The 26,772-nt window shown below is 39.1% G+C and overlaps 1 long non-coding RNA gene across 1 annotated transcript in view; it reads left to right on the top strand.

Moving 5' to 3' along the window:
- LOC148190051 (uncharacterized) overlaps positions 1-26,772 on the top strand; it is a 224,433-nt gene that overhangs the window by 82,709 nt on the left and 114,952 nt on the right. Inside the window, exon 3 of the long non-coding RNA XR_015776157.1 lies at positions 21,467-21,770. This is a non-coding gene — a long non-coding RNA (uncharacterized LOC148190051). The remainder of the gene's footprint in view (positions 1-21,466; positions 21,771-26,772) is intronic.

Below are 26,772 nucleotides of genomic sequence, written 5' to 3'. Positions count from 1 at the left end.
CATACATCATCTTATTAGCTGCCGAGCAGCATCAAATCATATTCATGCAGATACACAGGCTGACAGCTCAGATGCCCTCTTGCCAGTGTTGTTGACTCCTGCAGTTCCCCCCATCACCTCATCCTCATTTATATGTGTCTAAGATTTTGATTTTGCTGACTCTACTAACATCTGTTATTAATGTATGTATAGCGAGGTCATGTTCCTGTACAGTAATTTGCTATAATTGGTCCTTTCCTTGAGAAAAAGATAAAATATTGTCATGTTTAAAATGCAGCTCTCAGCAAGCACAACTTGTTACGGATGAACAACAAATTATTGTTGCTGTTAACATCAACTCAGCAGGTGTGTAACCTTTTCTTGCACTGCAAACAAATCACCCAAAAAACCTATTAACATAATACAGCTCAAGACAACATAAAATGAAAGAATGCAACATAGAAAAACAGCTAAAACACAGAAAGAGCAGCAATAACAAAACATCTATGATAAATAAAATGCAGTTTTAAAGTGAGTTCTGCACTGTGATCCCATGCCTCAAAAGTCATGAAACGAACTGAGCAGCTGAAGTGACTGCAGCATTATAGCATTGATTCTTAGTATAACTTTGAAAAGAAAAGAAAGAACTGAGAAGAAAGGCATGCAGTTTATTTGCTCCTGCATAACCAAGACAAGTTGCATCAATTTAGGAACTAAGTATAATTAACTCCAAACTGAATTAAATTGGGATTAATGCAATAAATGTAGTGGTAACTCTTGCGTGAATCAATTAACTTGTAAATAAGGAAACCAGGTGATTTTTTTCTCAGGTACAGATTTATGTATAAATATGTTCCATAAAATACCTGAAGGCTGAGCTCTCTGTTCCAAATACACGTCAGAGGATCCACCATGAACCACTATCTCCCCGTTATGCAGCTGTCCTAAGAGGACTAGTGGATTAAGTCCATTTATGATAGCACGGCTCCAATTTCACCCCCCCACAAAACTTTTCTGTCAATCCCCCAAAACCATCCAAATCCAGTTTACTGACTCTCGTTTAAAATTGGAGAAGGTGTCCAGGGTGATATTAAAGGCGCTATCTGGGTATAATGTATCAATATATATTTATTAAAAAAGCTTGCGGGGGAAATTGAATCTTTCCGGTGTTGTATGCCAGGAGAGGTTAAATTAAACTTCTTTCTGTCACCAACTAGTGCTGCATGAAATCCTCTGTATAATAATGTACGGCTGCAGAAGGAGTTTGAAGCCAGCATCACAAGGCTATAAAGTGGGCCTTCATATTTTTTACAAGATGTTACATACAAGTGTCCGTCATGGCTGTCCTTCACAAAGCCAGAGCGCTCTCTGTAATTTAATGTGTGATAGTCCAAGAACAAAATGTTTCCAAACCCAGAGTGTTATGGGTCAAAAGATCTCAGCAGTGAGTCATTTGAGGAGAAGTTCATTTGAAAGGGATACTTTGCAGATTTTCAATCAGTTATGCATCAGAACAATGTAAGTAGTATGTGTCAATCAACTGTGGTGAACTTCCTGTAGTTGCCACCCCTGGTGCCACCACAAGCAAAAAGAGTATAGAGGTGCATCAAGAGACAGCCCCTCCCTCCCCCACCCTCTCTCTCTCTTAAATTAGGACCAAAATCTGATGACACAGTAAAATTAGGCAGTGCTTATCAAATGTAAATCAAGATTATCTCACATATGCTCCCTATTTCTTGCCTAAAATGTTCTTAGAAACACATTTTAGTGCCCTGTTTAGCTGTAATAGTGAGTTTGTGAACAGGAAGTGGACGCCATACTGCTTCCTGCACAGTGAAACTGTAGGCTCAAAAAACAGGTTCATTTACGAGCACTTGTAGATTTTCTACCTCTTGAACAGAGGCGTCCTTCTTTCAAGTTTCAAAAGTTTTTGTATCTTTTCACCGCATAGACATCCTAATGTTTCAAAAGGCCATGTTTCCAGCAGTTAAATACTTCTTTGAGACTCCTCAAGAACACAGAGCTGAATAATCAGTTTGGCAGTTAACAATAAACCCACCAAGACATCATTTGTTGTGATTATGGGTAAAAATGGTGTAGCAAATAACAACTGTCTGCAGCAATGAAGCCCCCCCCTAATCATAGCAAACAGCTCCCTCCGGGGGGTAATGGCTTTTTATATAATGGTTATTGACACAAGTGCAGTAACTGAAAGGTTCTCTCAAAGAAGTATTACAATACACAAACAAAGGAAAACTGGATTTTGTCTTATGAGCTGCCTAGTTACCACATGAGTTGCCACAGCAACCAGTGTCACACTCATAACATGTGTTTCATGGGAGTTTATGGCAAGGCTGGAATGAATCTTCAGACAGTGATATTGCTTGGCTGACATAAGTGGCCGCACAAAGTCTGTTCATTTCGGATATTACATGCAGTAAACAACTAAAGAGAATGTTACTGCAGCTCGTAACAACTGATCTGCTGGTTTAAATCATATTTAGTGTGTAAGTGAGAAAGAAAGTGTGCTTATCTTAAAACAAAACCCTGCAGCTGTTGGCTGCAAATGCACATTGTGTACTGTGCTCTACCTTGCTGTTACAGATCTGTCATATTGAGTAATGACGTCTTAAATGATCATAACATGTCTCCCATATGTCACCAGTTAGTACAACCGACTCACAATCAGTTCACTGATTGGATAACGGGTGCAGGCCGCCGTTACGAGAAGCGAGGCGTATCATTGGGTGGGACAACCCCATTAAGTGCAGGTCAGCTATATGAATGATTAAACAGGTGGAAGGGCGCTCTGGCCAATCAGCTAACAATCAGCCTTTTGAGCAGTATGCAAATGAAGCATCATGAATGCATCAAAACAACTGCATGAAAGTGATACCTGGGGTGATATTGGGTAGAGGTGTGTGAGTGTGTAGGTGTATTTATGGTCCATGGAGGTGTAACTGTACACGTAACAGTAGAAAGAAACTGGAAATAATTGGTATTGTGTTTCACTCCCAAAAGCCATGGATTATTTTGTCCTGCACAATAGGCTCTGCAGGCAGGGAGTGGGGGCTGGGTACATGCAACAAAAGCATGGTAGATGATTTAGACTTCAAATTATGATAAATGCATATTAGCTTTCTACAAATTCAATGAGAATGATGCATGCAAGAACATATTTTCACAGTGGTACTGTGACTATATATGTGCACACACTTCCAGAAGGTGACAGTAAACAGGCCAAACACACTTACACTGGTGGTTTGGTTGGTCTAATAACGTGCTCCTTTGCCTCAGGCACAGTTTCTGTCCGAACTCCATATGCCAAAATTTCTAATATTTCATTCTAAATGGTGTCGGACATCAACATGTCTCCTGTTAAACCACTCATCTCCTTTCATATCATTATTTTTGTTCGTCATTCATTACATTATTACCCGTCATAGAGCTCCATGCCAATGGCAATGTCCCAGTGGTGGAAATCCCCCACATCTGAGATACTCTACAGATCTAAAAAGCATCTCCAAAACAGATGTCCTGGAAATTTTTTTGTTCTTTCCAGACCGTTCTCATTCTGAAAGCATCAAATACTGCCCGCTTTTGCAGCACTTTCAGCATATGTCATTTTTTGCGTCCGCATGATGCGCTGTTGGATGCCGTAAGCAGAGAACAAGGCCAGACAGATGACACCTGCCGTGGCAACATAATACGTAAGCAGTTGGCATCAGTTGAGAACATGGCCAGGACCTGTCACTTCCACATGATTCGCCACTGAACGATGTCAGGTTGAATTGCTGTCTTTACTGACATAATAACGGGAGCACGAAAGTCCCTATACAGCAGACTTCCATGCGGGAGTCCTGTCTTCGAGAAATTATTTTCCTGTCTTAAAGAAATTATTAATTCATTCAAATGTTTCTGAAACTCTTAACAACTACTTTGCAGGCTTACAGTGTCTACTTTTCTCAGTCTTTTCATATACAGATATCAGATGAGTCTTTCACCAGTTTGTGTTGATCAAGTCACTCTTGATGAAAGCAAGAGCTAAAAACCTTAGAATAAAACTACAAACTGGCACTTGGGTGATTCAGATATGAAAAAGAGACACCAGGAAAGGAAATAAAGTTAAATGTGAAGCCATCCCTCTCTGCTGCAGTCTTAAGGCTCAGCACGGCTCCCGCTGTCCCACAGAGACAGTACTGAGCTCTAAGCTGTTGCCCATGTTTGGTCAACTGCTGTGTGTCCTTACATTGTCCCCACGCCACTGCAATATTTCACAGAACCTCCCAAACATAGATCTCTCATTGTCCTGTTGTCCTGGCAGCTGTACGCTAGCAGGGAAGCCTCATTTTGGGCAAAAACGCCCAAAAAAAGGTATACAACTGTGGATAAAAGCACGTATCCAACTGACCGTGGCACCACTGGAAAATTAGCATTGTACTTGTTCCCTTGTTTTGTGTTTATCTCTTGCTGGCATCTCTTTAGGCAATCTTCTCTGCAGTGCTGTTCACAAGAAACTTCTTTATTAAATCTCAGCAGAAAAAGAAAACAGACTTGACGTGGGCTACAAATTAAACTGAAAGCACTGCAAGCAACCAAATAAATTAAAGAAGTATTTCACTGCCGGGAAGATGGTCTTTCAACAAAACAAGGCCATCTATGCAGAAGAAAGATGCAAAAACTTTTGAATTGGTACTACATGACCACAGAAAGCAAAGCAAAAGGGGTGTGGCATTTGCTTTTCCTCACCCAGTAGAAAACCTAAAAGTACCAGATTGCACTGCGGTGCACTGGACCAATAAAACGTTCCCACTGGTGGGTGATGTAAAGCCAACTTGCACAGGAAACAATATAGCAGCCAGTGTAAAAGTCCTTTTCTGCTAACATTTTTTCTAAAGCCAAGACGGCCCTGTGTTTTTTAATCTGCTTTTCATTCATTTGAGGTTTGATGACATGGATGCTCTTTTTCAGCTAAATCAATGCTCAAATCTTCGCACTCACTGTTTTACTTTTTTTTCAAGACCACTAAATAGGAAAATACACATTTAAAGGTCAAGTATCGCTTGAATCAAGCAGTGGCTTTTTTAACAGATAAGACTTTAAAGATAGATACAAAAAATATGACTGCATCTTTTCTATCAAATCTGCTTCACATTCACATGCACTACCTGCAGTTGTAAAGTCTGAGGTGAGCATTTTAAAGGTCCAGTTTGTAGACTTTAAGAGGATATATTGGTGGATATGGAATATAATAAATTAGGTGTGTTTTCTTTAGTGTATAATCAACTGAGAATGAGAACTGTTGTGTTTTTGTAACGTCAGAATGAGTCATTGATATCGACAGAGGGAGCAGGCCCTTGTCTATGGTTATCGCCACATTGCACTGCCATGTTTCTATGGTAGCCCAGAACAGACATAACTAGACACTGGCTTTAAAAGGACCATTTACGTTTTTTTGTTGGCCATTGGCCACTGTAGTTAGCAGCTCTTTTGCAACAGTGGATTGCCAGAGTTATTGCCACATGTTACATGGATGATATACCAGTTGCGGCATGATACGTAGCATGACAGCATCAGGTTGACATGCTGCCGCTAATGTTCTTACATAAGGAGTGGGCCTGTTGGTGGGTGTGAGGGCAGTGGATGGATTTAACAATTGCTGGACTTTCATCCTGGAGTCTGGTGTTCACTTCCTGTCTGAATATGACGGGGGTTGTTTTCTACACCTTACCATGTGCTTTTTATGCCTAAATAAACCATCTGTGTCAGCACGTGCTTTTGTTGATGTCTCAGTGTTGGTTGCCATGTGCTTTTGTTGTCTAAACATAACCATGTGCAGCGTAATCCCACTGTGTGCTTTTGTTGACATTAATGTAAAATCAATAGCAGAAGCAAAAGGATACCTGGAGCCATGTAGACGTGGAACATTGTCATTGTCTGTTTGTCTTTCAGAGGAGGAGACATCTGCTGATCATTTGGCTCATGGTAATGACCTCCTGAACAATGACCACTGAGGGAATTCTAACCAGGTGGTTTCAATCTGTCAGCAAATCCCCCTAAATCCCACACACTTCTTGGCAGGTAACAGCTCAAAGTGAAAACTAGTAATCTATGACTTTTATTGATCTCCGCCAGCAACAAAAGGATTGCAGTATTGGCAGGTTACAGTAGCCCCCGAAAAACAAAAACCTTTTAAATAGATAAAACCAGAACAGATCAGCGACCTAGAGAAGTTAATTATAGACGCAGCTGAAGAGTCTCTTAATAAGATAATACATCATGATTTTAAATCCCATAATGATATTGATGTGGCAGTCTCAAACAAAATTCTTATGATTCAAACTGTGAGTATGTTATTAAAGAGCGAGGGAGAGGTCTTTAAATTTCTTCTGGTTCCACCTCCAAAGTCTGTCATGAGCTCCTGCACGTCTCCCACCCACTCCGCACTGTGAGGGCTGCCATATGCTTTTCGACTCTGTTTATGTTTTTGTTGTTGTTTTCGTATGCTGCAGTATTTATATTCTGATTGCCCACCATATCCTACCCCCCACTGACACCTTGGCCTGTTGTGTGGGGTTTCCATGCCAACTCCCACCCCAGGTAGCAGCCCTAATTGGCTAGCAACCATGTAATGGTGATTTATGAGAAAAAGATAACAACATGCAACTCTAATAACAAAACAGAAAAAGTCATTTATCCAAGTATTTTAGCTTAATGAGGGAAGACACACAACAAAATGCTGTACAAATATAAAGTGGCTTAATAGTTATTTTGAGGAATTTATTTCATATTATATATGCACCCAATTTAGTTCATGCTTCATTTATCTATGTTGTGTGTCATCGTTTTATATTAAATTGTGTCAGTGTGTGACAGAGAGCATGCACACACATTTAATTGGCGTAATTTTTTGATGAAAGCGTCCACCCAAAATACTTAACAGCAAACATACACAGAAGTAACCTTGATGCCATCATTTCTGAGCAAAATCAGATCCAGCGGCCAAATGCAGAGACTAATTAATTGCATATATGAGACTGATTAAGCTAAGTCAATTTTGGGGAGAATTTTCGTCTACTATCCACCATGTTTGATTAGTCCCCAGCAGCCAAATGCAGAGTACATACTCATTACGCGCGCTTGGCACACCTTTAGGGTATGAATAGTGTGTAAGCAGTGTCTGTGTATGCAGAGTTTCTTTGAAGACTTTGAAGGTTATTGTCATACTTTCTTACCTCTATGAGCCTGGAGAGAGATTAAAAAAAAAGTTCTTTATACCTGTCAGCTTTTATGTCCGCTACAATTAGTTTAAGGGGTGGTTTCACATTTTGGAAAGACACTAATTTCCTCTCTTGTTTTGAGACAAGAAAAATAATTCCAATCTTACCTTTGTGTCCAGTGCAGATCTGGAGTCAGGTCATAGTTTATTTTAGCGTAGTGGAGAGAATAGGAGCATAAAGAAGAAGCAAGTCTGAGTCTGTCCAAAATAATAAATAAACGCCTACTAAGAAATCTAGTTGTCTTAATTAACAAAATGCATCTTGTGTTTAACTCTAATTTTAGGGCAAGTTGCATATCAAAGCTATAAAGCATATTTCCCAAATGTTTAAATAGTCCTTTATTGTGTTGCCTGGAAGCCTGAGCTTGGACTGGCTTAGGATTGCTGCTGAAACTAATTAAACCAAAAGGTCAACATATAGTGGATTTATAAATGCGCATATAATGGATTGGACTTTAAAGGCTGATATATAATCACTATAGTTTGGAGCGGTTGAAAGTCACTGGCTGATTAATCAACGAATACCCCAGGCAGTTTCGGAAAGCAACGAAACACCTGGAACTGATTATGAAACTCAGAGTAATTAATAAATAAATCTATGACAATGAATCTGTAAAAAAGGTGGGAGCGATTTTTATTTTTTTTTTGAGCTATTATTTGTCCTCAAAGTCAACCTGATAGGTACACAATGGCATTACATTGACTGAAGAAATAGAGCCACATTACATTTGATTATTCTTTGATTATTTTTCTAATATTTGTTTTAAATGAGGTATTAAGGCTCAAAAAAACTAAAACCATAAGTAGGAAGGCAATCCTGCCAGCAAAAAGATGTAAAGATTTTTATTAAAGATTTTTACACATACAAAGTACATTTGATTAGTAACTGTAATTTAACTACATATCTGTTCTTGGTAACAGTAACTAATTACTATTACATTTATTTTGTAATTTAATTACTGTAACTAGTTAAATGTAACTATTTATGACTAATACTATTACCACTACTACTACTACTACTACTGAATCTGCTGCAACTACTAAAACAAACAACAACAACAACAGCAATAATAATAATAATAATAATAATAATAATAATAATAATAATAATAATAATAATAATAATAATTGATAAAACATAAAAAAGACTAAGAAAAACAAACAAACGATCAAAAAACAAGTTTATGGCTGGACTGTGAGTGCTTTTATTTTGAAACGAAGGCTTTTATTTTTCAACAGGAAGTGGTGTCATTTACTCAGTCGCTTATCCGCGGATTTTCCAAAACCGGACCGGCCGTTGCAGTCCAGCTCCCCGGACAAAACGTGTACATTCGTGGTAAAATTGAGAAACGTACGCTTCGACAGTGTCACACAGCAGAGGGGACGTACTTTTCTGGAAATGGACTCACTTGTTGGACTGTTTTTGCTTGTTTTTGACACCATCGTCCTCTCTTCAGCTCCGGTCGGTGACAGTCCTCCCTGCAGCCATGGCGACTATCTGAGGCAAGTTGCACAGTTAACAACAGTTTGAAAAAACCTCTATCTGCGCCAATTAACCGGCCAGACCAACACATTAGTCTGACCTTAGTTCTGTCTAAATGTTTAGCTTTCATACTCACTAACTGATTGTCTGAAGTCATTATTATAATAACCGCGAAACAGCCGTTAAACAGCAGTTAAGCAGCTGCTACAGTTACGTTAGCGGGTGTTGCTAATTAGCTTAAATCAGGACACATGGAGCATGCTGAAACAAGGTACCTAAACTGACATTTTTCTGCCATAAATTCAAGTTAAACTTAGTAGTTATTTGCGTAATATTTTTCACATCAGTTCTAAGGCCTGTTTTATATTTGTTTGCCCAGTTTTCTTGTTGGCTGTAGTGAAAACGGCAGGCTAGTTGATGAAGGCTACCATTACATTTTGACTAATGCTAGCTTAAACCTGGAGCTGCAGATTTGTTTCTTCAATTATATTCTCCCCAAAACAGGCTTGCAGCTTTGCAGCCTGCACTGAAGCACTGCAATGAGATTAGCTGTGGATAATTTTTACATTAAAGTAATTTAAAATATTAGAGCGCAGTGTTATTTATTAGAGTTTAAAGTTTGCATTTGGGAAATTATTTGGTCAGTGTTTGTCATCTGTGCTTACTGTCATTTATAGGCAAGTTAAAGTTTGGTAATTTTTGTTAACAGATATCTGTATGTGTGCAGAATTTATTGGCTCTCGGACAAGATTTTAGTAGATTTACATTCTGGTCTCTATTTGTAGTTGTAACAGTAGTTACCAAGTTGAGCAGGGTTTTTTTTTTTTTTTTTTTTTAAATTTTTTAAAAATGTAGTCAGTGCGGTGTGCAGTGTACTTCTGGATTTTTTTCTGGATTTGGTTCACTTATTTTGCTGTTACTGAGTGGTCTTAACTTTCATACTAGTCCTAGTTAGAGGATGCAGTGTCCCTGCCCCGTTAGGCTCAGAAATAACATTATTTTCTCTCTTCTGCTCAGAAGTGGTGAAATTTCAGCTCACAGCAACTTAATGCAACACAGTCTCTGGCTTTTGTTTTCTATCTAGTGTCAGCAAAAAAAATTTGTTGCGCATATGGATCTGTCCCTAGCACTGTTAACTTGTTTGCTATGAATGCAGCTGCCACACTGAGCCCAGTTAAAACTTTCAAACTTTATATGAAAAAAAACTAATCGTCAAATCGTCTTATTTAATGGCCGGATCTGATTCACCTGACATAATTCTGAGTCGGGTACAGCCTTACTCTCAATACTGTCTGCACTGTAGCTCATCATTACCCTCATTATCGAAGCTGTCCACTGATATGCTGTATATGCACTAAACCCAATCATATTGGTTCAAACAGACAAAGGCAAAACACATTCACACACGCCTGACTCTGGTTTGTCACTGTCAGATTGATCTCAGCCATAGATTAGCCATACTGCAGAGTCAGGACCAATTAAGGATGGGTGATACAAACCGCCTGATGGTCCGTCAGTTGGGATCAATGGCAGTGAGCACTTACTCCATTGTATCACATGTCTCTGTCAGGGTCTTTATTTGTTGCTACCGTTATTTTCTTGAGACTGATGCAGATTCTACACTACACCAAACTGTTCTTTAAAATGACAGTAAACTAATGTAGTTGCCAGCATCCTACCATTATTTCACAGTGCCATTACCAGAAATTACTTCAACAGTAAATTACTGTTTCATTTATTACAGTAGACTTTGAGGTGGACAGCAGTAATGTTGGCTCCAAAAAGCATCACAATTTATAATGTTTTACTTTAGTTTGAAAAAAAGAAAAACTGTAGAAAACTGTTGAGCCTTTAAACCTGAAGCGACATCACTGTTCTTCTGCTGCTTTCAGACACCTTTTACAAGTATTTATCCTTTGAACCCTGAGTTAATTGATTTGATTTCTTTCAAAAACACAGGAAAAATGGCATTGAGTAACTTAGTGAGAAATGTTCCACAAACTGCTAAAAATAAGTAGATTCAGAAAATATTTTTTTCAAAAAAGCTAGAGAAAAACTAGGGAAAAATCTTTTTATAATTTTGATACATTTTTAAAAATTGTTATTTTATTATTTTTATTATTATTAATTATTATGATTTTTAAACACTTTTTATTAGTCTCATTTGCCCTTTTTTGTTTTGTTTGTTTTAAAAACTTTTTCTGTTTTTCCAATATTTTGGTCTTTTTTTTCTTAAGTTGCTCATTGCCTTCTTCCTATGTTTTAGAAAGAAATCAAGCTTGCTCAGGTTATAAAAGGTTAAAAATAAAAAAATAAAATAAAATAATTGCGTAACTGTTAAATTTGGCTGTATTTTTACAGCAGTAATTTTGTCACCAAGTAGCATTAAAGTGTAAAGTATTTGTTGTATTTTGAAAAACTGAGATGGACTGCTTGGATTTGTATTTTACAGTTATTTGTTACAGTTTAACTTTTCTGATTTCTGACACACACAATGCTAAATTTACAAGTGAAGAAAGGGTTTCTTGGTCAAGACTGCGGCTGGGGCTTCGTCATTTGTATGCAGCAACATATTAACAATTGCTTTGAGTAAGAGTGTACACTTGGTGGACACGAAAGAGCAAAATGAAAGGAAGGAATAGAAGTGGAGAGAATTTTATTAAAAGTATGATAATCTTTGGGCTGTTTCTTGAGTTAAAGTTTGGCTTTCCACTAACATAGGAGAAAGAGAGACAGCTGTAGAGAGAATACAAAGACAGAAATGAAACAGAGCGACAATAGGAGCAAGCCGACTGGAGTGAAAATTGCTGGGGAATTCAGAGCGAGCATGCTGGTAATCTCCTTGTTGATGCGCTGTTTTATGAGTTGGGACCTTATTCCTTTGAGAAAAAGGACAGAAAATGCAAAGAACGGGGAAGAGGAGAGAAAGGAGAGGGAATAAAATGTCAGAAAGGAGAAAAAAATGATCCAGGTTTAAAGTGAAATGGATGGGAAGAGTTTTGAAGAGAGGCCTACCTCTCCTCGTCTGTTTGCTTTTGTACTATATTTTTAATCCCTGTCTTGCTCATCAGCCCCATCTCCTTTCTCTTCCTCTTGTTCTGTTTTAAAATGCTTTTACATTACCAAACAGGCTCAGAATAAAATCCCATTCTTCTCCCTCCCTGCCTCCCTCCCACTTTACATCTTTCTTAACATTAGGGCTGCGTTGGCTGCATTAAATCCTTCTTTTTATCCCGTTGAGTCATCTGTTTTGATGTGCTCCGGGGTCGCCAAAATGGCTGTGCCTTCTCCTCACCACCACCTCCCCTCCTTCTTTGTCTCTTTCTCTCTCTCTCTCCTTACAGAGGTGCAAATCTCTCTCCCTCTTCTTCAGTGTTTCTTTTTGTCCCTCCATCACCATCAGTCCTGGCTGTCAGTGGCTGATCCTGTGATTATGAGGCAGAGCTAAATAGGCAGTGATGGTGTGGTGGTTAAAGGCGTTGGGATGAGATAGTTTTTATGGACAGGGTGGAGCGAGACAAGGGGAAGCCATTGGGCTGATGCGAGGGGATTTGGCTCATTTAGATGTGTTTGCAAAGGCTCTCTTGGGGATATACAATGAGTGTGTGCAGTAGATATCGAATATATGTTTGGGATCTTATAATGGCACCAAGGGAGTAATAACATAAAGACGATGCGGTAGCCATTTCCGAGTCCGTGTTTAATCCACATGCACTGTGTATGATAATTACTCCCACTTTTGCAAACGCAATCAACAGCAGCTTCATAATCCACAGATACGCTCCAGTGAGAGAACCTAGGGGCCGTTAAGATGATACAAGGCTTGTAATGCACCATTAAAGCATATGCTTCAATTTGCAACGTCTAAACAACTCGGCTAAAGGGCAGTTATCACACACAGTGATGTTTTCAGCGCTCTATTAGTGACTTGGGTAAAAATTGATCCAAGAAAATTGATCCTCTAACCCTGTTTATTTTTTTATGAAAACTATTACATCCCTCTAATCAAGACTAGTTGATTGCATCCTTGAAGCTCCAAGGAAGGATTAGGATTTTCAGAAATACTTGAATAAAGGATTTTTAGAAATACTTAAATAAAGTAAAGCTAACAGAACTGATGGTTGAATTCACATATCACAGTTAATGTGTGGCCCAGGTCAGAAAGCATCCTTATAGGGACTTTTAAAGTAGGTGGCAGATGTAATTCAGCTTCAATTTTATATCCTGTGATAGATTTGTATAATAAAGAAAATAACAAAGGTGTAAGTTTTGTTTTAATACTTGTAGGGACGCACTTCATTTCCTGCAATTAGGTTAATTTTTATTCATGACTGAAAACCTTTTCTGCATCATTTTAGTATGGAAATGTCATGGCGCTTCCTAATCCAACTGTATAGGCCAAGTTGATTATTCATTCATTTACTGTCCATAACTGCTTATTCTCTTAAGGGTCACGGGGGGGCTGCAGCCTATCCCAGCTGTCATTGGGCGAAAGGCAGGGTAAACCCTGGACAGGTTCTCAGAATATTGCATAAAGACAGACAAACATTCATGCCCACAGTCACACCTACAGCCAGTTTAGAGTCACCAGTTAACTTAACCTGCATGTCTTTTGACTGTGGGAGTAAACCAGAGAACCCGTGAACTCCAACAAGAAGGGCCCAGCCACCCAAGGTCCAAACCTTGACCCAACCCAGCTTTTGAACACAGGTCCCTCGTGCTGCAAGGTTACAGTGCTAACCACTACACTGCATGCTGCCAGCAGGTTGCCACTAAGACGGATATTGTATTTTTTAGATAGGCATTTTTAAAGTGGCTAAAACATGTTTTGATATCAACCCCTCTATACAGCATGGGAATGCTGAGCTATGGCATGCACGCCCTGTCTGTTTCTGAAAACCTGGAGCATGCCAACCACCAGCTACTGTATGTAATGCACTGACTGTACATAAGTATCTCATATAGCCCAACTTCAAAAATCCCAAACTGCGCCTTAAAAATGCCTATTCCTGGTATGGGGAATCCAGGAAAAAGCTTCAACCTTGCGCTCTTGAGTCAGACACTGATGAAGGTTCTTGTTTTCTGCCTACTAAGCTTTTATATATTTCCAAACTAAGTGCCAATGATCAAAATTGAGAGCATTATGACCTTTCATGATGTTACATATTCACCTGAGTATTGTGTGACAAAGTTTGGCATATTTAAGCAGAGCTCTCATTGCCGTTTGTGCAGCACTTCAAACCTGTAGACTCGATTTAAACCAACTAAACTCTTAATGTTGGTGGTACTACCATCATCTTACATGTACTCACTGCCCAAAATTTCACTTAAATCCAGCACTGTTCTTTTCCTGCTTGTTTCGAGAGCTTTTTGCCGCCCATAGTCTCGTCTTCAACATGACAACATGACCAGTAAAGACTGCTCCACTTTTAAATGGAGCAAGAAAAGCTCTTCAGTAACCTTGGCTGTATGTTAAGGATCACTGTCCTTCTGCATCAGCCAAAAACTGGTGGACTTTGTTTTAAAAGAGCCATAAATTCAACACTGTTCAGCCAGTGTGGATGTGACGACCTTGACATTAAAGTTTAATGTCAGAGTTTTAACCTGTTGTTGATTTTTCATTTCAAATCTAATAGTCTGGGAGTACAAGAACAAAACTGTGAAAAATGTCTCGGTAAAAACAAGACCTATTTCTTTCTCCTTTTCATTTACCTCTTTTTTTGGCCATTGAATGGACAAATAGTTTTTCTAATAGTAGTCATTTGTTCATCCACTGTTATTTTCACATTTCTGGGGCTTGAAGGACAGCTGGTGGTGAGGACAGCGTCGGCAATTGCAGAATTTGTTGCTGTTGTGTGGATGGATGGACGCTGCTTTAGCACTGCAGCTGATGTGTTGCTTCTGGTGTGAATTCAGGGTTGGCCTCACATGGTATATGAGTTCAGCTTATATTTATTTAGACAGGGCTGACTAAGCGTGCTTACTCATTTGCAAGTGGCAAGTGAACATTTCCACTGGAGCCATTGGTTAGATTGAGTGTCTTTCTCAGCGGAGAACATTTTAAATCAACATTTCCCGAGCCGATTTTCCACATGATGTTTGTCTAAGCGACTGTGTGTGTGTGTGTGTGTGTACGGCAAAGTTTGTCATCATTCGGGGTGTTAGAAAAGGATGAGGGCAGTGTTGCGTCTGCGTGTGAATTTGTGTGTGCGCTTGTTAATCAGCATGTGGGTGTGACTTTGTCCCACAGCTGATGGACCAGTCAGCTCACATGGGGCTGTCGGGCTGGAGGAATTTCAACAGGCGGGTTAGAGTTGTGCACTGTGGGTAGTGGCAGTAACAGTGGCTTCTGGCTGTGTGGCGGTCATCCGAATGTCAACCGCACACCCACTCAGACAAAGACAACAGGAGATTGGATGGCACAAGTACAAAAAGAGAAGAGATTGTTTTTTTTTAAGTTGGAAAGAACAGGAGAGGAGGGGAGGAGAGAATGCGGGAGCAGAGAAGAAGAAAATGGTCATTAAGAGGGAAGAAAGTCGTGTCTACAGAGAGATGAGAGAGACAGCGAAGAAAAGCGGCACGACTCGAGCGTAGATGAAAGGAAAGGAGAGATAGTTGGGTGCAGCAGGGAGGAGAAGAAAGCAGTAAGGATGTGCATTAAAGAGATATCATTTGGCTTGCAGTGAGCAAAAGAGAAAAGTAAGAAAGAAAAGGAGAAAGAGACTATATGGTTGCCAGGGACAACAGCTTAATGGGAAACATGCAGTCACCCACTCAACCCTCCCCTACCGCCCTTCTCTCTGTGTGGATCTGTGTTTGATCCTCCTTCACCTTTAAAGTCTCCCTCTTCTCCTCCTCCTCAAAGCATCGCTTGTTATCTGTTAATGCTGTCATTCTCCTTCCCGACCTGCAGTTACGTGCACGCTCGCTCTGTAGGCTGTGTGTTTGTCCCCTTCCTCAGCCTCATCTTTCACACTCCCTCCTCCTCCTCCTGCACTCGTTGCCAAATCTCTGCCCCATCAGCTGTTTTGGCTCTCTCAGTCCTTCTTCTAACTATTACCCCCTTCATCTTCTCCTCCTCCAGCTTCCCTCTTTCTCATTACCTCTCTCATGCCCTTTCTCCACACTCATGGGATGGCTTGACTTGGCAAAGGCTAAGACAGTGTGTAATATGTCATACCTTCCTGAAATTTTACTGGGGTATACAGTATATGATGGTGTAAGTGAGCAGTGCTAATACCTCCAATGAGGGATTAGTAGCAGCATTGCAGAGCATTATTGTTCTCCAAACGTATTAGTATGCACGGCTGAGGATAAAGTTAGGACAAGGTCTCCCATTAGTCTGTTTGCAAGTTCATATGCCTGTTCACTAATCACAACGGACTGATCTCTTTTCTATATTTATCCTCTGAACAAAGTGTGGGTGAGCATAACAATGAATGTAAACATTAATGAAAACTCAAAAACTTCATTTGGCCTATATTTAATAGTTTTTACATACTAAATAATAATAATGTAAAGTACAGGTCTCACATAAATACAAGTGAAAACTGAAAGTTGGTTATGTTGGATGGGCTACCTTACATGATAACTTGCTTTAGCTCAAAATATACTGTAGTTGCTTATTTTATAGGGAGTGTTGGGGCAAAATACAGCACAAGCTGCACCATGTTCAGGTAATTACTGCAAAAATTTACTTTTCTACCAGCCCATTTTATTCCCAGGTCATCAAATACTGCCACTTGGTCAATGTTTTTTTGTGTCAGACACTGATGCAAAAGCCACCTTTTGTTGCGGTGTGATATGCCGCTGGGCAGCGTCAGTTTATAACATGACCAGACATTAACTTTTGCAGAGGTATGATTGACTGCCAGTCGTCGGGATGGCACCTATTGTGGCAGTATATTATACTGCTGAGCGTTGTTAGCTGAAAATGTGACCAGGCGACACCTGTTGGGATGGTATAATATGCCACTGGGCATATTATACATATTATAGGGCTGGGTTATATAAAGATATTATATCATATCGAGATATGAGACTATACTGTATATTGTCTAATAATTATTGTCTATAATGTATTGACATATAGCCTCAAAAAATCGCTTCCCTGAAGTATATTTTGAAAAAATAAATGTATCTAACAGGCGTCAATTGGCACGCTGTTCAAAAACGTCAACAACAGATGAAGGAGGATGCCTAGTGCATCACATGTAGACTTGAGTAGCATTGACCAAGAGGCGATATTTGGTGATTTGGGATGTGAATTAGTTGGTTCAACAGTTAATCTTTAGTCTTTTCCAGTCTTATCACACTTTATAGCAAAATTCCACGGTCCAGTTAAGTTTCAATGTTGGATGATTCTACATAACCCCAAATTGCATTTTTGCTTCTGCAATAATTGTACATGCCAACTATGGGAGGATATGGATCATGGAGGCCTGTTAGCACAAATATTCTAGTAATTAATCAAAACAAAAGCATGCTTCCATTGGCACAGTAATCTCACAGGCCATGTGTTAGCTCACATTATGCATGTTAATTATCAGTTTTCAGAAGTTTAAATGTTTCCACGCTGAACCAAGTAACAGCTAATTAGAAGCATTTTTAAAACTGATTTGCTGTCAGTTGATTCCCTGACAGTTAAAAAGAGAATATTGGTAACCATCAGGGGCTATGTTTTCGAACGGGCGGTTATACAAAACAGCGAATTTCAACTTTAATAAACTAAAAAATATCTCATCATTATTTCAAAGACATTTTTCAAACACTCGGTCGTTGAGTGCAGCAAACCACAATTTCAGCTCCTTTGCTTGTGTCATTTAGATTCGCAGAGGCACAGACCATCTTTATTTTGATCATATGTGGGCTTAATGCTTCATCCCTTCTTGATAAATTATTTAATAGCGCTCTTTGTGGCTCCGTCTTCATTTCATTCAGTCTAACAGGCTGCCTTCACTTTTTTTTATTCTCCTCATTCATCCCCAGACTCCATTTACTTTTTTCCCTCTTGTCCTTCACTGTCCACCCTCCCTTTCCTTCCCTCTATATCACAGCGTTTCGCGCCTTCTCTCCCTGTCCGTTGATGGATTATGGCCTCAAGCTTACTGTTGGACACTGCAGTGGATCAAAACATCATTTTCACCCATTTATTTTGGCCTGAATCTACACCATATCTGTCTCTTCCTTCTACAGAATGCTAGCCTGGTTTTCCCATCATTCTCTCACATCTCTCTCTCCTGTGACTTATTAGCAGCTTTGTTCAAAGGGGACCTGTTATGCTTGTCCTTTTATCTGTCATATATATGATGTAACAGTGTTGGATTCTCATATTTAACTTGGCCAAAATTCAAATAATATGTAAGTAATGTAAGGAAATGTAAGATATGTATGTAAAAAAAGGCTTCAGACTCTTCTGAATGCAAAGTTTTTTTCTACTTTTGGGACAAGCTGACACCACTTTGTGTGGGATTTCTTTATAGGCTATCATCATCTGCTCTCATCAGGAGTGTTACTGCAAGTATTTACATAACATACCCTGCTACTACATGCTGATGTCAAGAAACATGTAATAATTAGGGGTGGAAATCACCACAGGCCCCACGATACAATATTATCACGAGAGTTAAGTCATTATACAATGCTACTGCAATTTCAAACCTTTTGCAATATATTGAGAATTATCATAACATATATTGTAATATGCTATGTTTTATTGCCTTATTTTCAACTGCAAATTATGTTCCCCAAAGAAGACTTTGGCAAATGAAGCACCTTAAAAAACTTTACAAAGTGCTTTGACAAGAAAGCAAAAGCAGAAATTGGATGAGAAGAGTCTGACTGAACACAAGCGAGAAAAAAACAGAGTTGGATGGAGTGGTGGATGGAGTGGTGGATGGAGTGGTGGATGGAGTGGTGGATGGAGTGGTGGATGGAGTGGTGGATGGAGTGGTGGATGGGTCGAACAAGCCCTGGATTTTCACCTGATGTTTGCCTGCTTTTCGCTACCCATATGAATATTGAGCCATACCATGATTTTTTTTTCTGAACCTGACCATGCGCTTGTATTGCACAACAAAACTAAGGGTTTTTTTCCTTAAGTCTAAATTCTTGCTTGTGTTGTACGTCGCTTTGGATAAAAGCGTCTGCTAAATGAAATTGTAGAATTGTAGAATTGTAGAAAATTAATGCAAATGCGAATGCTTTTTGGGGTGTTTTGAGTTATTTTGAAAAAGACATGCATGCATCTAACAAGCAGAAAGTATATATTTCCTTTACAAACGGAAGTGTATTTTGAAAAGACAAACTGCATTTAACAAGTGTAAGTCAACATCGAAACGCAGAACGATACAGAGCACGTAAAATGTAACCGTGAACGGCACTGACCAAGCAGTGATGTTTGAGAAGTTGGGATGAGAATGTGTTGCCATTTCCGGGCTGTAATGATAGTGGGGAGATGCTGAGTGCATACCCATTGACACTGTCCAATTAGAGCAGACTGAGTTTTTTTGGGAGCGGGGCTTAAAGAGACAGGTGCTGAAGCAGAGCCTCTTCTGTTTCAGCTCAAACAGCAGGGACAATAAAGTGTTCTTTTAAAAGGCATGCCCAAAATACAAGTATGAACGTGAAAATGAGCACAACAGGTCCCCTTTAATTAGCCAAGGCCGTGATGAAACCTTGTTTGTTCTTTTTTTCAAAGCACATTTATTTTGTTTTCAGTTGAACCAAGGACATGGAGTCTTATTTTTTTCTTTATCTTTATAGTTCACGCTGATTTTTTTTCCCTTGCCCCCTTATGCCCTGCGCCTTGATAATCCTGTTTATGCCACCTCCACACATACTCAAGAAGACCACCATTTTTGTGAGGTTATAGTCAGTAACCTCATGTTTTTGACATTTAGGCTAACTTTATTATTCTCTCCATGTGTCAAGCTGATCCTACCTCTTATCCCTTCCTTTCTTCTTTCTCTTTTCTCTCTCAGAAACACGCTCCCTTCGACTCTTATTCGTGTAACCTTTACTTAAAGCTAGCAGATTCACACAGAAATGGAGAAAAAGAGATATTCCACTCTGTTATCCCTTGATACCACTTAGTATTCCTGAAATACTGCAGTTGCCCCGCCCCGTTCATATCAGACGTGTTGGTGCTGACCTGTGTCAATGTGCTCTGACATTTGAGTGGGCCAAATGCATTTCTGCTTCCTTTGCCCAGCAGATGTGTGTTTATGTAACATGAGCCTGAGGTTATCCCATTTCTTTTGTTTAATAGTTCCTTTGTGTTTAGAGACATGTTCCTCAGGTCTTTGAGCCAAAGGGTGAGGGTAAATTATACATAAGATGGGCTGATTGTTGCTATCATTAGTGCATCTTAACAGATCAGTTGGACCAAGTAATTGCTGGTCTTCGCAATTGCCGCATGAATGTGAGAAACACTGTAACAGATTTGGATGTTCTGTCTGGTTTTGGGATTGTTGGAAGAATTTGTCCTTTTCTCACATGTTTTGGCTGCCCGTAGCAACTTCACTGTAACTGCAGTCTACCTAATGTGTTGCCCATATTCAGATGTTCACATTTTAATAAGTGCTTCTTTTTAACAGTCAGAGGTAAATATAAATAGATAAATAAAAAAAAATCTTTATATAAAATGTATATAAAATTTTCAAGTGGCTGCAAGATTTGTCTCACTTACCATCCATAAAAGCAATAGTACTCTCTTGAATTGCTGGTAGATTTGGGATCCATCAGCCACAATGGCAGGTGGACAAAAAAGTTAATTTCCAACCCTACAATGCACCGGCATTTGAGTTCTTGCCCGCTGCCTTAAAAACTGACACGCCCGGTGTGTATCATACCACTTAAAAAGGTTCCTCTTTGCATCTGGGTCTTAGGCTGACATCATTGACCGAGTGGTGGTATTTGTTGGTTCGGAGTGAGAACAGGCTGTAACAGAAGGGGTTAGATTTGCAGAATATATATGTGTCCCTAATGTCCAGGTGTAAATGGCACCCTGACTAGCTAAGTCAAAATACCTCACAAAAATCAGGGGCTCAAAAGAAAAAAGCCAGGATGCAGAGAGAATAAGAAAATGAAAGGAGCAAAGAGACAGTGACCAGATTTCTGTCCAGAAACCAAGTGTGAAGTATTACAAGATATGACAAGTGAAGATGGATGTTGCAAAGGGGAGGAGCTCGGTAGATTAGCAGATAAAACCAGCTGTAGCAGAGATACTGAGACCATATGAGACAAGTTAACCTGAGGCCTTCATTGTACCAACCCTGCCATACAAATCCCATTGGGAAGGTTCTTATTAACCCACCAAAGTTGGCAAAATTTTGATGAGGAAACAAGTGGCATTGTCATTTTTTATATTCATCTTACGTGCATGTGAATGATGTACCTGATTTGAAACATTTTTTATCCTTGTCCTTACCTCCTAATGGCTGACCTGTGTGTTTGTAGATGCTAACTGGTTATAATCTATAAATGAATTTGCTGATAAATGTCAGACAGTATTTGACCAAATACATTTTTTCAATCAAGAAAGGGGCACTTGGTATGCACGCCTAATCAAGGCTGTCTGGTTAATTTACACTTTGCATTGATTTGATCTTTATCTCCGACTCCGGCTCTAACTCACTGTCTCTCTGCGTGTTTCCCTGACTTGAGTGTAATTTAAAGTTTTATTAACACATCCCTTCCCTCTCATTTCTCCGTCTCTCCTTTAGCTCTACTTTTGAGATTTCTTGCTCTGGCCCGTGGGAAAAGAGCAATTTCCTGGGACAACAGCTGTTTCCCTGCTTGAGTGGAAAAAGGAAAACCAGATTCAATTGGACGAGAATGCACACAGTGTAGACCGCCAACAAGACTGCAATTTTACATCTTTTTGGACAGTATCGAAGAAGACTCATCATTTAAAAGAACATCACATTCAAACTGAGCACCATCCAGACTTAGGAGGCTCTACCCAGCCTGTCCTCAAACGGACAGGACTTCTCTCCCTTCCTCTCTCTGGAGTTCATCTACTGAAAGGTAAGAGAGTCAATTTATACTGTTCTCTCCTTTATGGAAGCCCCTCTCATTCTGGCATAGATTTGTTGTCATTTTCACTCCTATTCAGTTCTAGTGAGCCGTGCAATTTCTAATAAGTGGGGTGCTTTGGGCTGGGTTTGACAGGGCAGCAAGCCTTAGCTGACGGCTCACCCACTGAAGCACTTCTCAGCAAAACCTCTTGATGGTGCCCAGTGGCATTTCATGGTGAAAACTAGTGGCATGTGAAGGATTTTTTTTTTTTCTTAAACGGTATGACCAATTCTAGCCAAACTAGCCTGGCCGGCAAAGCGGGATGTCTGTTGCCATAGCAGCAGGTGTTGATCCATATGTATGACTAGAATGAGATTTTGGGTAGGTGTGCTGGACTGTGCAGAGTGAGTAAAAAGCTGTGGAGGACTTCTTAGGCTCAATATATTTCTGGGATGTGTCATTTTGGTGGAAATGGATCGGTGGCTTTGGCTCAGGGTCAGGTTGAAGTTTTTTTGTGCTTCCATGATACATGATGATGAAATTTGCTGACATTCAGAGGAAACGACAGCAAGACCCATATCATGTTGTTGCAGCAACCCATATGCTGCAGTTATTTTGGTGTTGGTTTTGCATCCTCTGTGTCCTCTATGATTCTGTCCCATTTTTGGTATCACGCTGAGAGCTCTACAGCTGAAAATGTTCCTGTTTTGAAGACATTACTGGGTTAAAATCCTTCATTGCATATGTGGGCCCTGTCCTAGTTCCGCAGGCGGGAAACTGGGCCATATTTTTTCTTGTTGTGTTTTTGAACGTTCATAAATAAATCTGTCTTCAAGTTGCAATATCCTTAACAAGTACTAAACTCAACACAAGCTGAAACCAGATCTCTATGCATGCAGTGTTTCAATTCAGTTCAAAGACTTTATGACTAAAATAATTGCCAGAATATTTAAATGCATTATATTCACCTCAAATTCACACAGACACTTACATGCTATCCACTTTGAAAACACAGTTAGTGTGTTTACACTAGCTTAAATAAGCTGTGCTTTTGTTTCTGTTGGTGCTATTTATGTTTTAAAAGGGCAAGTAGTTTGGCAATACGCATATGTACATTAAACACACAGACACACAAATCTTAAAAGTTTTCCCAATGTGATTAAAAGTAGCCTACATTTTTCCCAGTTTCATCCAAAACCCAACACTTGTTCTTTCATCTTTTGATGACAAACCAATCCAATCGCTAGAATAAATTTTGGCATTGTTGCTTTTTCTGCAAACCACTGATACGTAACATTTGTATAGTATACTGTGGCGAATGTGCTGAATCATTATGTTTATTTACATTTCAGTACTGCTGTGCTTAACGTTTGATTAAGTTTAAGCACAAAAATCACTTGGTGATATTTGTGAAAACATGTTTTGGCTTCCAATATCCAGCTTTGGTTTCACAATCACAGTTGGAAATGCCGCCAATATCTCACCAAAACAGTTGGTCTTGGTAGCAAAATCATGGCTGGACATACCAGATGTCTTGCTAAAAAGCACCCGGTTTGGGTGGAACTGTTGCCACTGGAAATGCCACCAATTCTGCAAAACATTTGGCTTTGTTGTTTGTTGGACTCAAACAGTTGGCTGCAGTGGGCTGCAGCTGGGCAGCCGTCTCACTTAGGGGTCACACCATCACTCATCCCCTCTACCAACCGACGACAAAGTCAGCTGATAATCATGTAATCTGAACCACATCCCTTTAGAAATGTTAATATGATACCTATAAAATGCACAAATTAAATGTATCTGTCGTTTGCAGAAACGTACAATGCCAGCAATTTCTTTTGCCGACTAGGCTGGACAAACCTAAAATCCTCTGTGACCCCAACAACAGTTGCACATGGCTGGTGGACCTTAAATTTGAAATGTGTGAATATTCATCATGAAAGTTTGTTTGAAAAAGGTAATCAGCTTTTAATAATGCTAAACGTAGAAATTGCATAAAATAACTCACAAACCATGATGCTGGCAAATTATGTAGAATGAGCATTAGCAGTTTAAATTGCTCACATTAAGTTAAAAAGAATAAAACAAGATAATACCAACAGTTACGCCCAATCAAGTCCGCCCACACACTAATTTCTGCTGATTATGGTCATTTGGAAGATCATTTTGGGAGAAGGGAAAACAGTTTTGTAAACAGATTTGTTGGACTCCATTTTAACCACGTTTCTGTTCTGCCAACTGTTAAAAACAGCATACTCAAGTTTGCCACACATTTGTTGGAATATTAAATCTTGTGTTTTGGAGAGCTTTGGTTATATGATTTCATATATTTTACACTTACAGCTTATCTTTGACTTTTACTGAAGCTTCCAATCTGCATTTTTTAGGTTTAACCCTTTGAAACCTTAGCATAGCGGCTTGATTTCTATGTGTCCTGAAAAGTGTGCTGAAAACTAACAGAAAAATCTTACCTGAAATTAGAACAAAGAGGAACAGAACAAACATAAAAAATGACCCTAAAAGAATAAATTATACTTTTTCTAAAGGTACTTTTCTTGATATTTTTACCTGGTCATTAGTTAATTTTCTAATGAAACTCTCTCTCCTTCTCTCTCTCTCTTTCATTTTTTGTAATTTTCTTGTCATGTTCTAATATTTTTTTGCAATATGCAGGACAATTAATGCCAAGCTGTTGACTGCCTTTTTATTTCGTGTTTTTGAAAGAAATTATGTTTAAAAAGTTCAAATACTTGTGAATGGTATCCAAACGCTGTGCAAGAAAACTGATGATGCAGGTTTTAAGGGTTAACTAATAATCAGATGCCTAGAAAAGCTTGGTGCTTAACTCACCGTCTCAGTCTTTCTCAGATAGCTTATCTATTAAAAACCTCCAAGTCTGCTTTTAATTCACTTTTCTGCTGACATTTAATGAACGCCTCGCTCATTTAAAATTTGAAAAACTTGTTAAGATCAAAACATCAAGAATCCTGCAGGTACAACCCAGCGCCACTTTAGAAGTATGTTTTAATGATGTGTTGTAGAAGGTTTTTGATCTGGAATTTTTCTTTGGAATGATACAAAGACTCAACATGCATTTGCCTGCCATGTTCAGCAATAAAGTGGCTACAGATTTTTGTTAGATCGCTGTCATCTGGGTTTGGTGTTAATGGATCAAGATAGCTTGTGATTGTGGAGCTCTCAAATGTCTCCTCAGAGCACCAAAATGTACAGCACTTTCTGTTGAGGACACGGCAGCTACCGGCAGAAGTGTAATGAGGACCTAAACCTGATAAAACATACATCTAAGCTGATCTGGCACCCAGGATGGAGGCAGCTTAATTACTTGAAATGATGAATGTTCGTTCATACCAACGTGGTCGGCTGCAGGTTTGAACTCTCTTTGTTCATCTCTTATACTGATGACCTACTATCTGTTTTCTCAGAAAGCACAATGTTCGCAAGGTTTATGCAAGAAGCACCTGCAGTATGGCTTATTTTTTATGTCTCGTCATTTTCTCATTTTCCATTGATGCAAAAATAACAATAATACAGAGCAGGTTTGAAGAAATACCGAGCTATGCACTGGTTTTGACTTGAGACTGATGGCTACTTTACCATAAAAGCTGGTCAACAGGTAGCTTTTAAGTGAGATTTTAAGCTGTGTCTTTCAAAACTGACAAATGACAGCAAAAGTGGATTTCACATTGTTTTTACAAAAGTTTTTTTTTGACATGTTTAGGAACAGAAACGGTAACTGTTGTGTGTCAAAGGTTCAAATAATCAATGTACATCGCAATTTGTGACCTCAGATTTACCAGTCACAAATCTACAGGAAATTAAAATTTAAAATCTTGAATGGTTTTACATCTTTGCAAACATTTAATTCAGCTTGTACCAAGGGGGGTTTACTATTCTAGCTACCACTTTCACCGAGCTATGTATGTTATTTTGCACACTCAAACTTCATTCTTTGTGGTTTCATCCCAGTCAATAAGATTTTTCAGGCTGAGCAGCTTTGAGTCTTAGAATTGTGTGCTGTGACTAAAACCTTCTCCTTTTTTTGTTTTTGTTAAAGGGGATGTTAAAATATGTTGGCTGAACATTGCACTGTGGACAGACCAGACACAACAGGGATTTACATTTCTATGTCCCTGTTCTTTTGTTGTTTTCTGTGTGTTGGTACTTTACATCCTCTCGACTGTGGTGTTCACAGTAACTTGGTATTCTTTTGGAGGTTTTAGGATGCAGAGTCTATTTTTTTTTTCATCACTGTATTCACTGGAGCAGCTTTCAGCTAGTGACTATAATGAAGCCAGTGGTGGAGCTTGTGTCAGCTTGTGGGAAAGCATATGAATCTCTTACATTTTTTAACTCAAAAAGCAAAATTCTGTTCATGCAGCCTACCATTTTACTATATCTATGCATTTTCAGTGCCTCTATCTGTCACTTTCTCCCAAACACACACAAGAACACAAAATTGCTACAAAATCGCAGATATCTGCAAAATTGCAGCAATTTTATTATCAGGGCACAGTCATTGCTTATCTTGAAACCAGTTTGCCCCCCTTCCATCCCCCCAACATTCACAAATATGTGCAAAAGATAAATTTAGTGTAATAGAAATTAGATAGGTACAATACTGCACATTCCAAATCCATTAATAGCTTTAGTATCTCATTATTGACTGTGTCAAAAGGCTTGTGCAAGTCCTGGGAAACTCCCGCCACTCATACTTGAGGCCACTCCTCCTCTAGGTTTGTTTTAATTACTTTAAGGAAGTAGCAGCATGCTGTTTCGGTTAAAAGTTTTTACCTAAAGCCAAATTGCATAGGATGTAAAAAAGCCTTAGAATCAAGGTGAGGCAATATGTGGTAAGTAATTGACATACAAATGATAATTTTTTGGGTGAAGTGTTCCTTTGAGTAAAAGTACCAAAATACCAAAATATCATCAAAATAGACTTGATGATGTATAATTGATTTATATTTTGTATTCATCTAAATTGAGCAAAGTA

This window comes from Plectropomus leopardus, chromosome 3 (assembly GCF_026936395.1).
Source record: "Plectropomus leopardus strain MGB_pleo_1.0 chromosome 3, ASM2693639v1, whole genome shotgun sequence".
NCBI classification, from domain to species: Eukaryota; Metazoa; Chordata; class Actinopteri; order Perciformes; family Serranidae; genus Plectropomus; species Plectropomus leopardus.
Note: the sequence above shows the minus strand (reverse complement) of the source record. Positions and strands in the feature narration are given on the sequence as shown.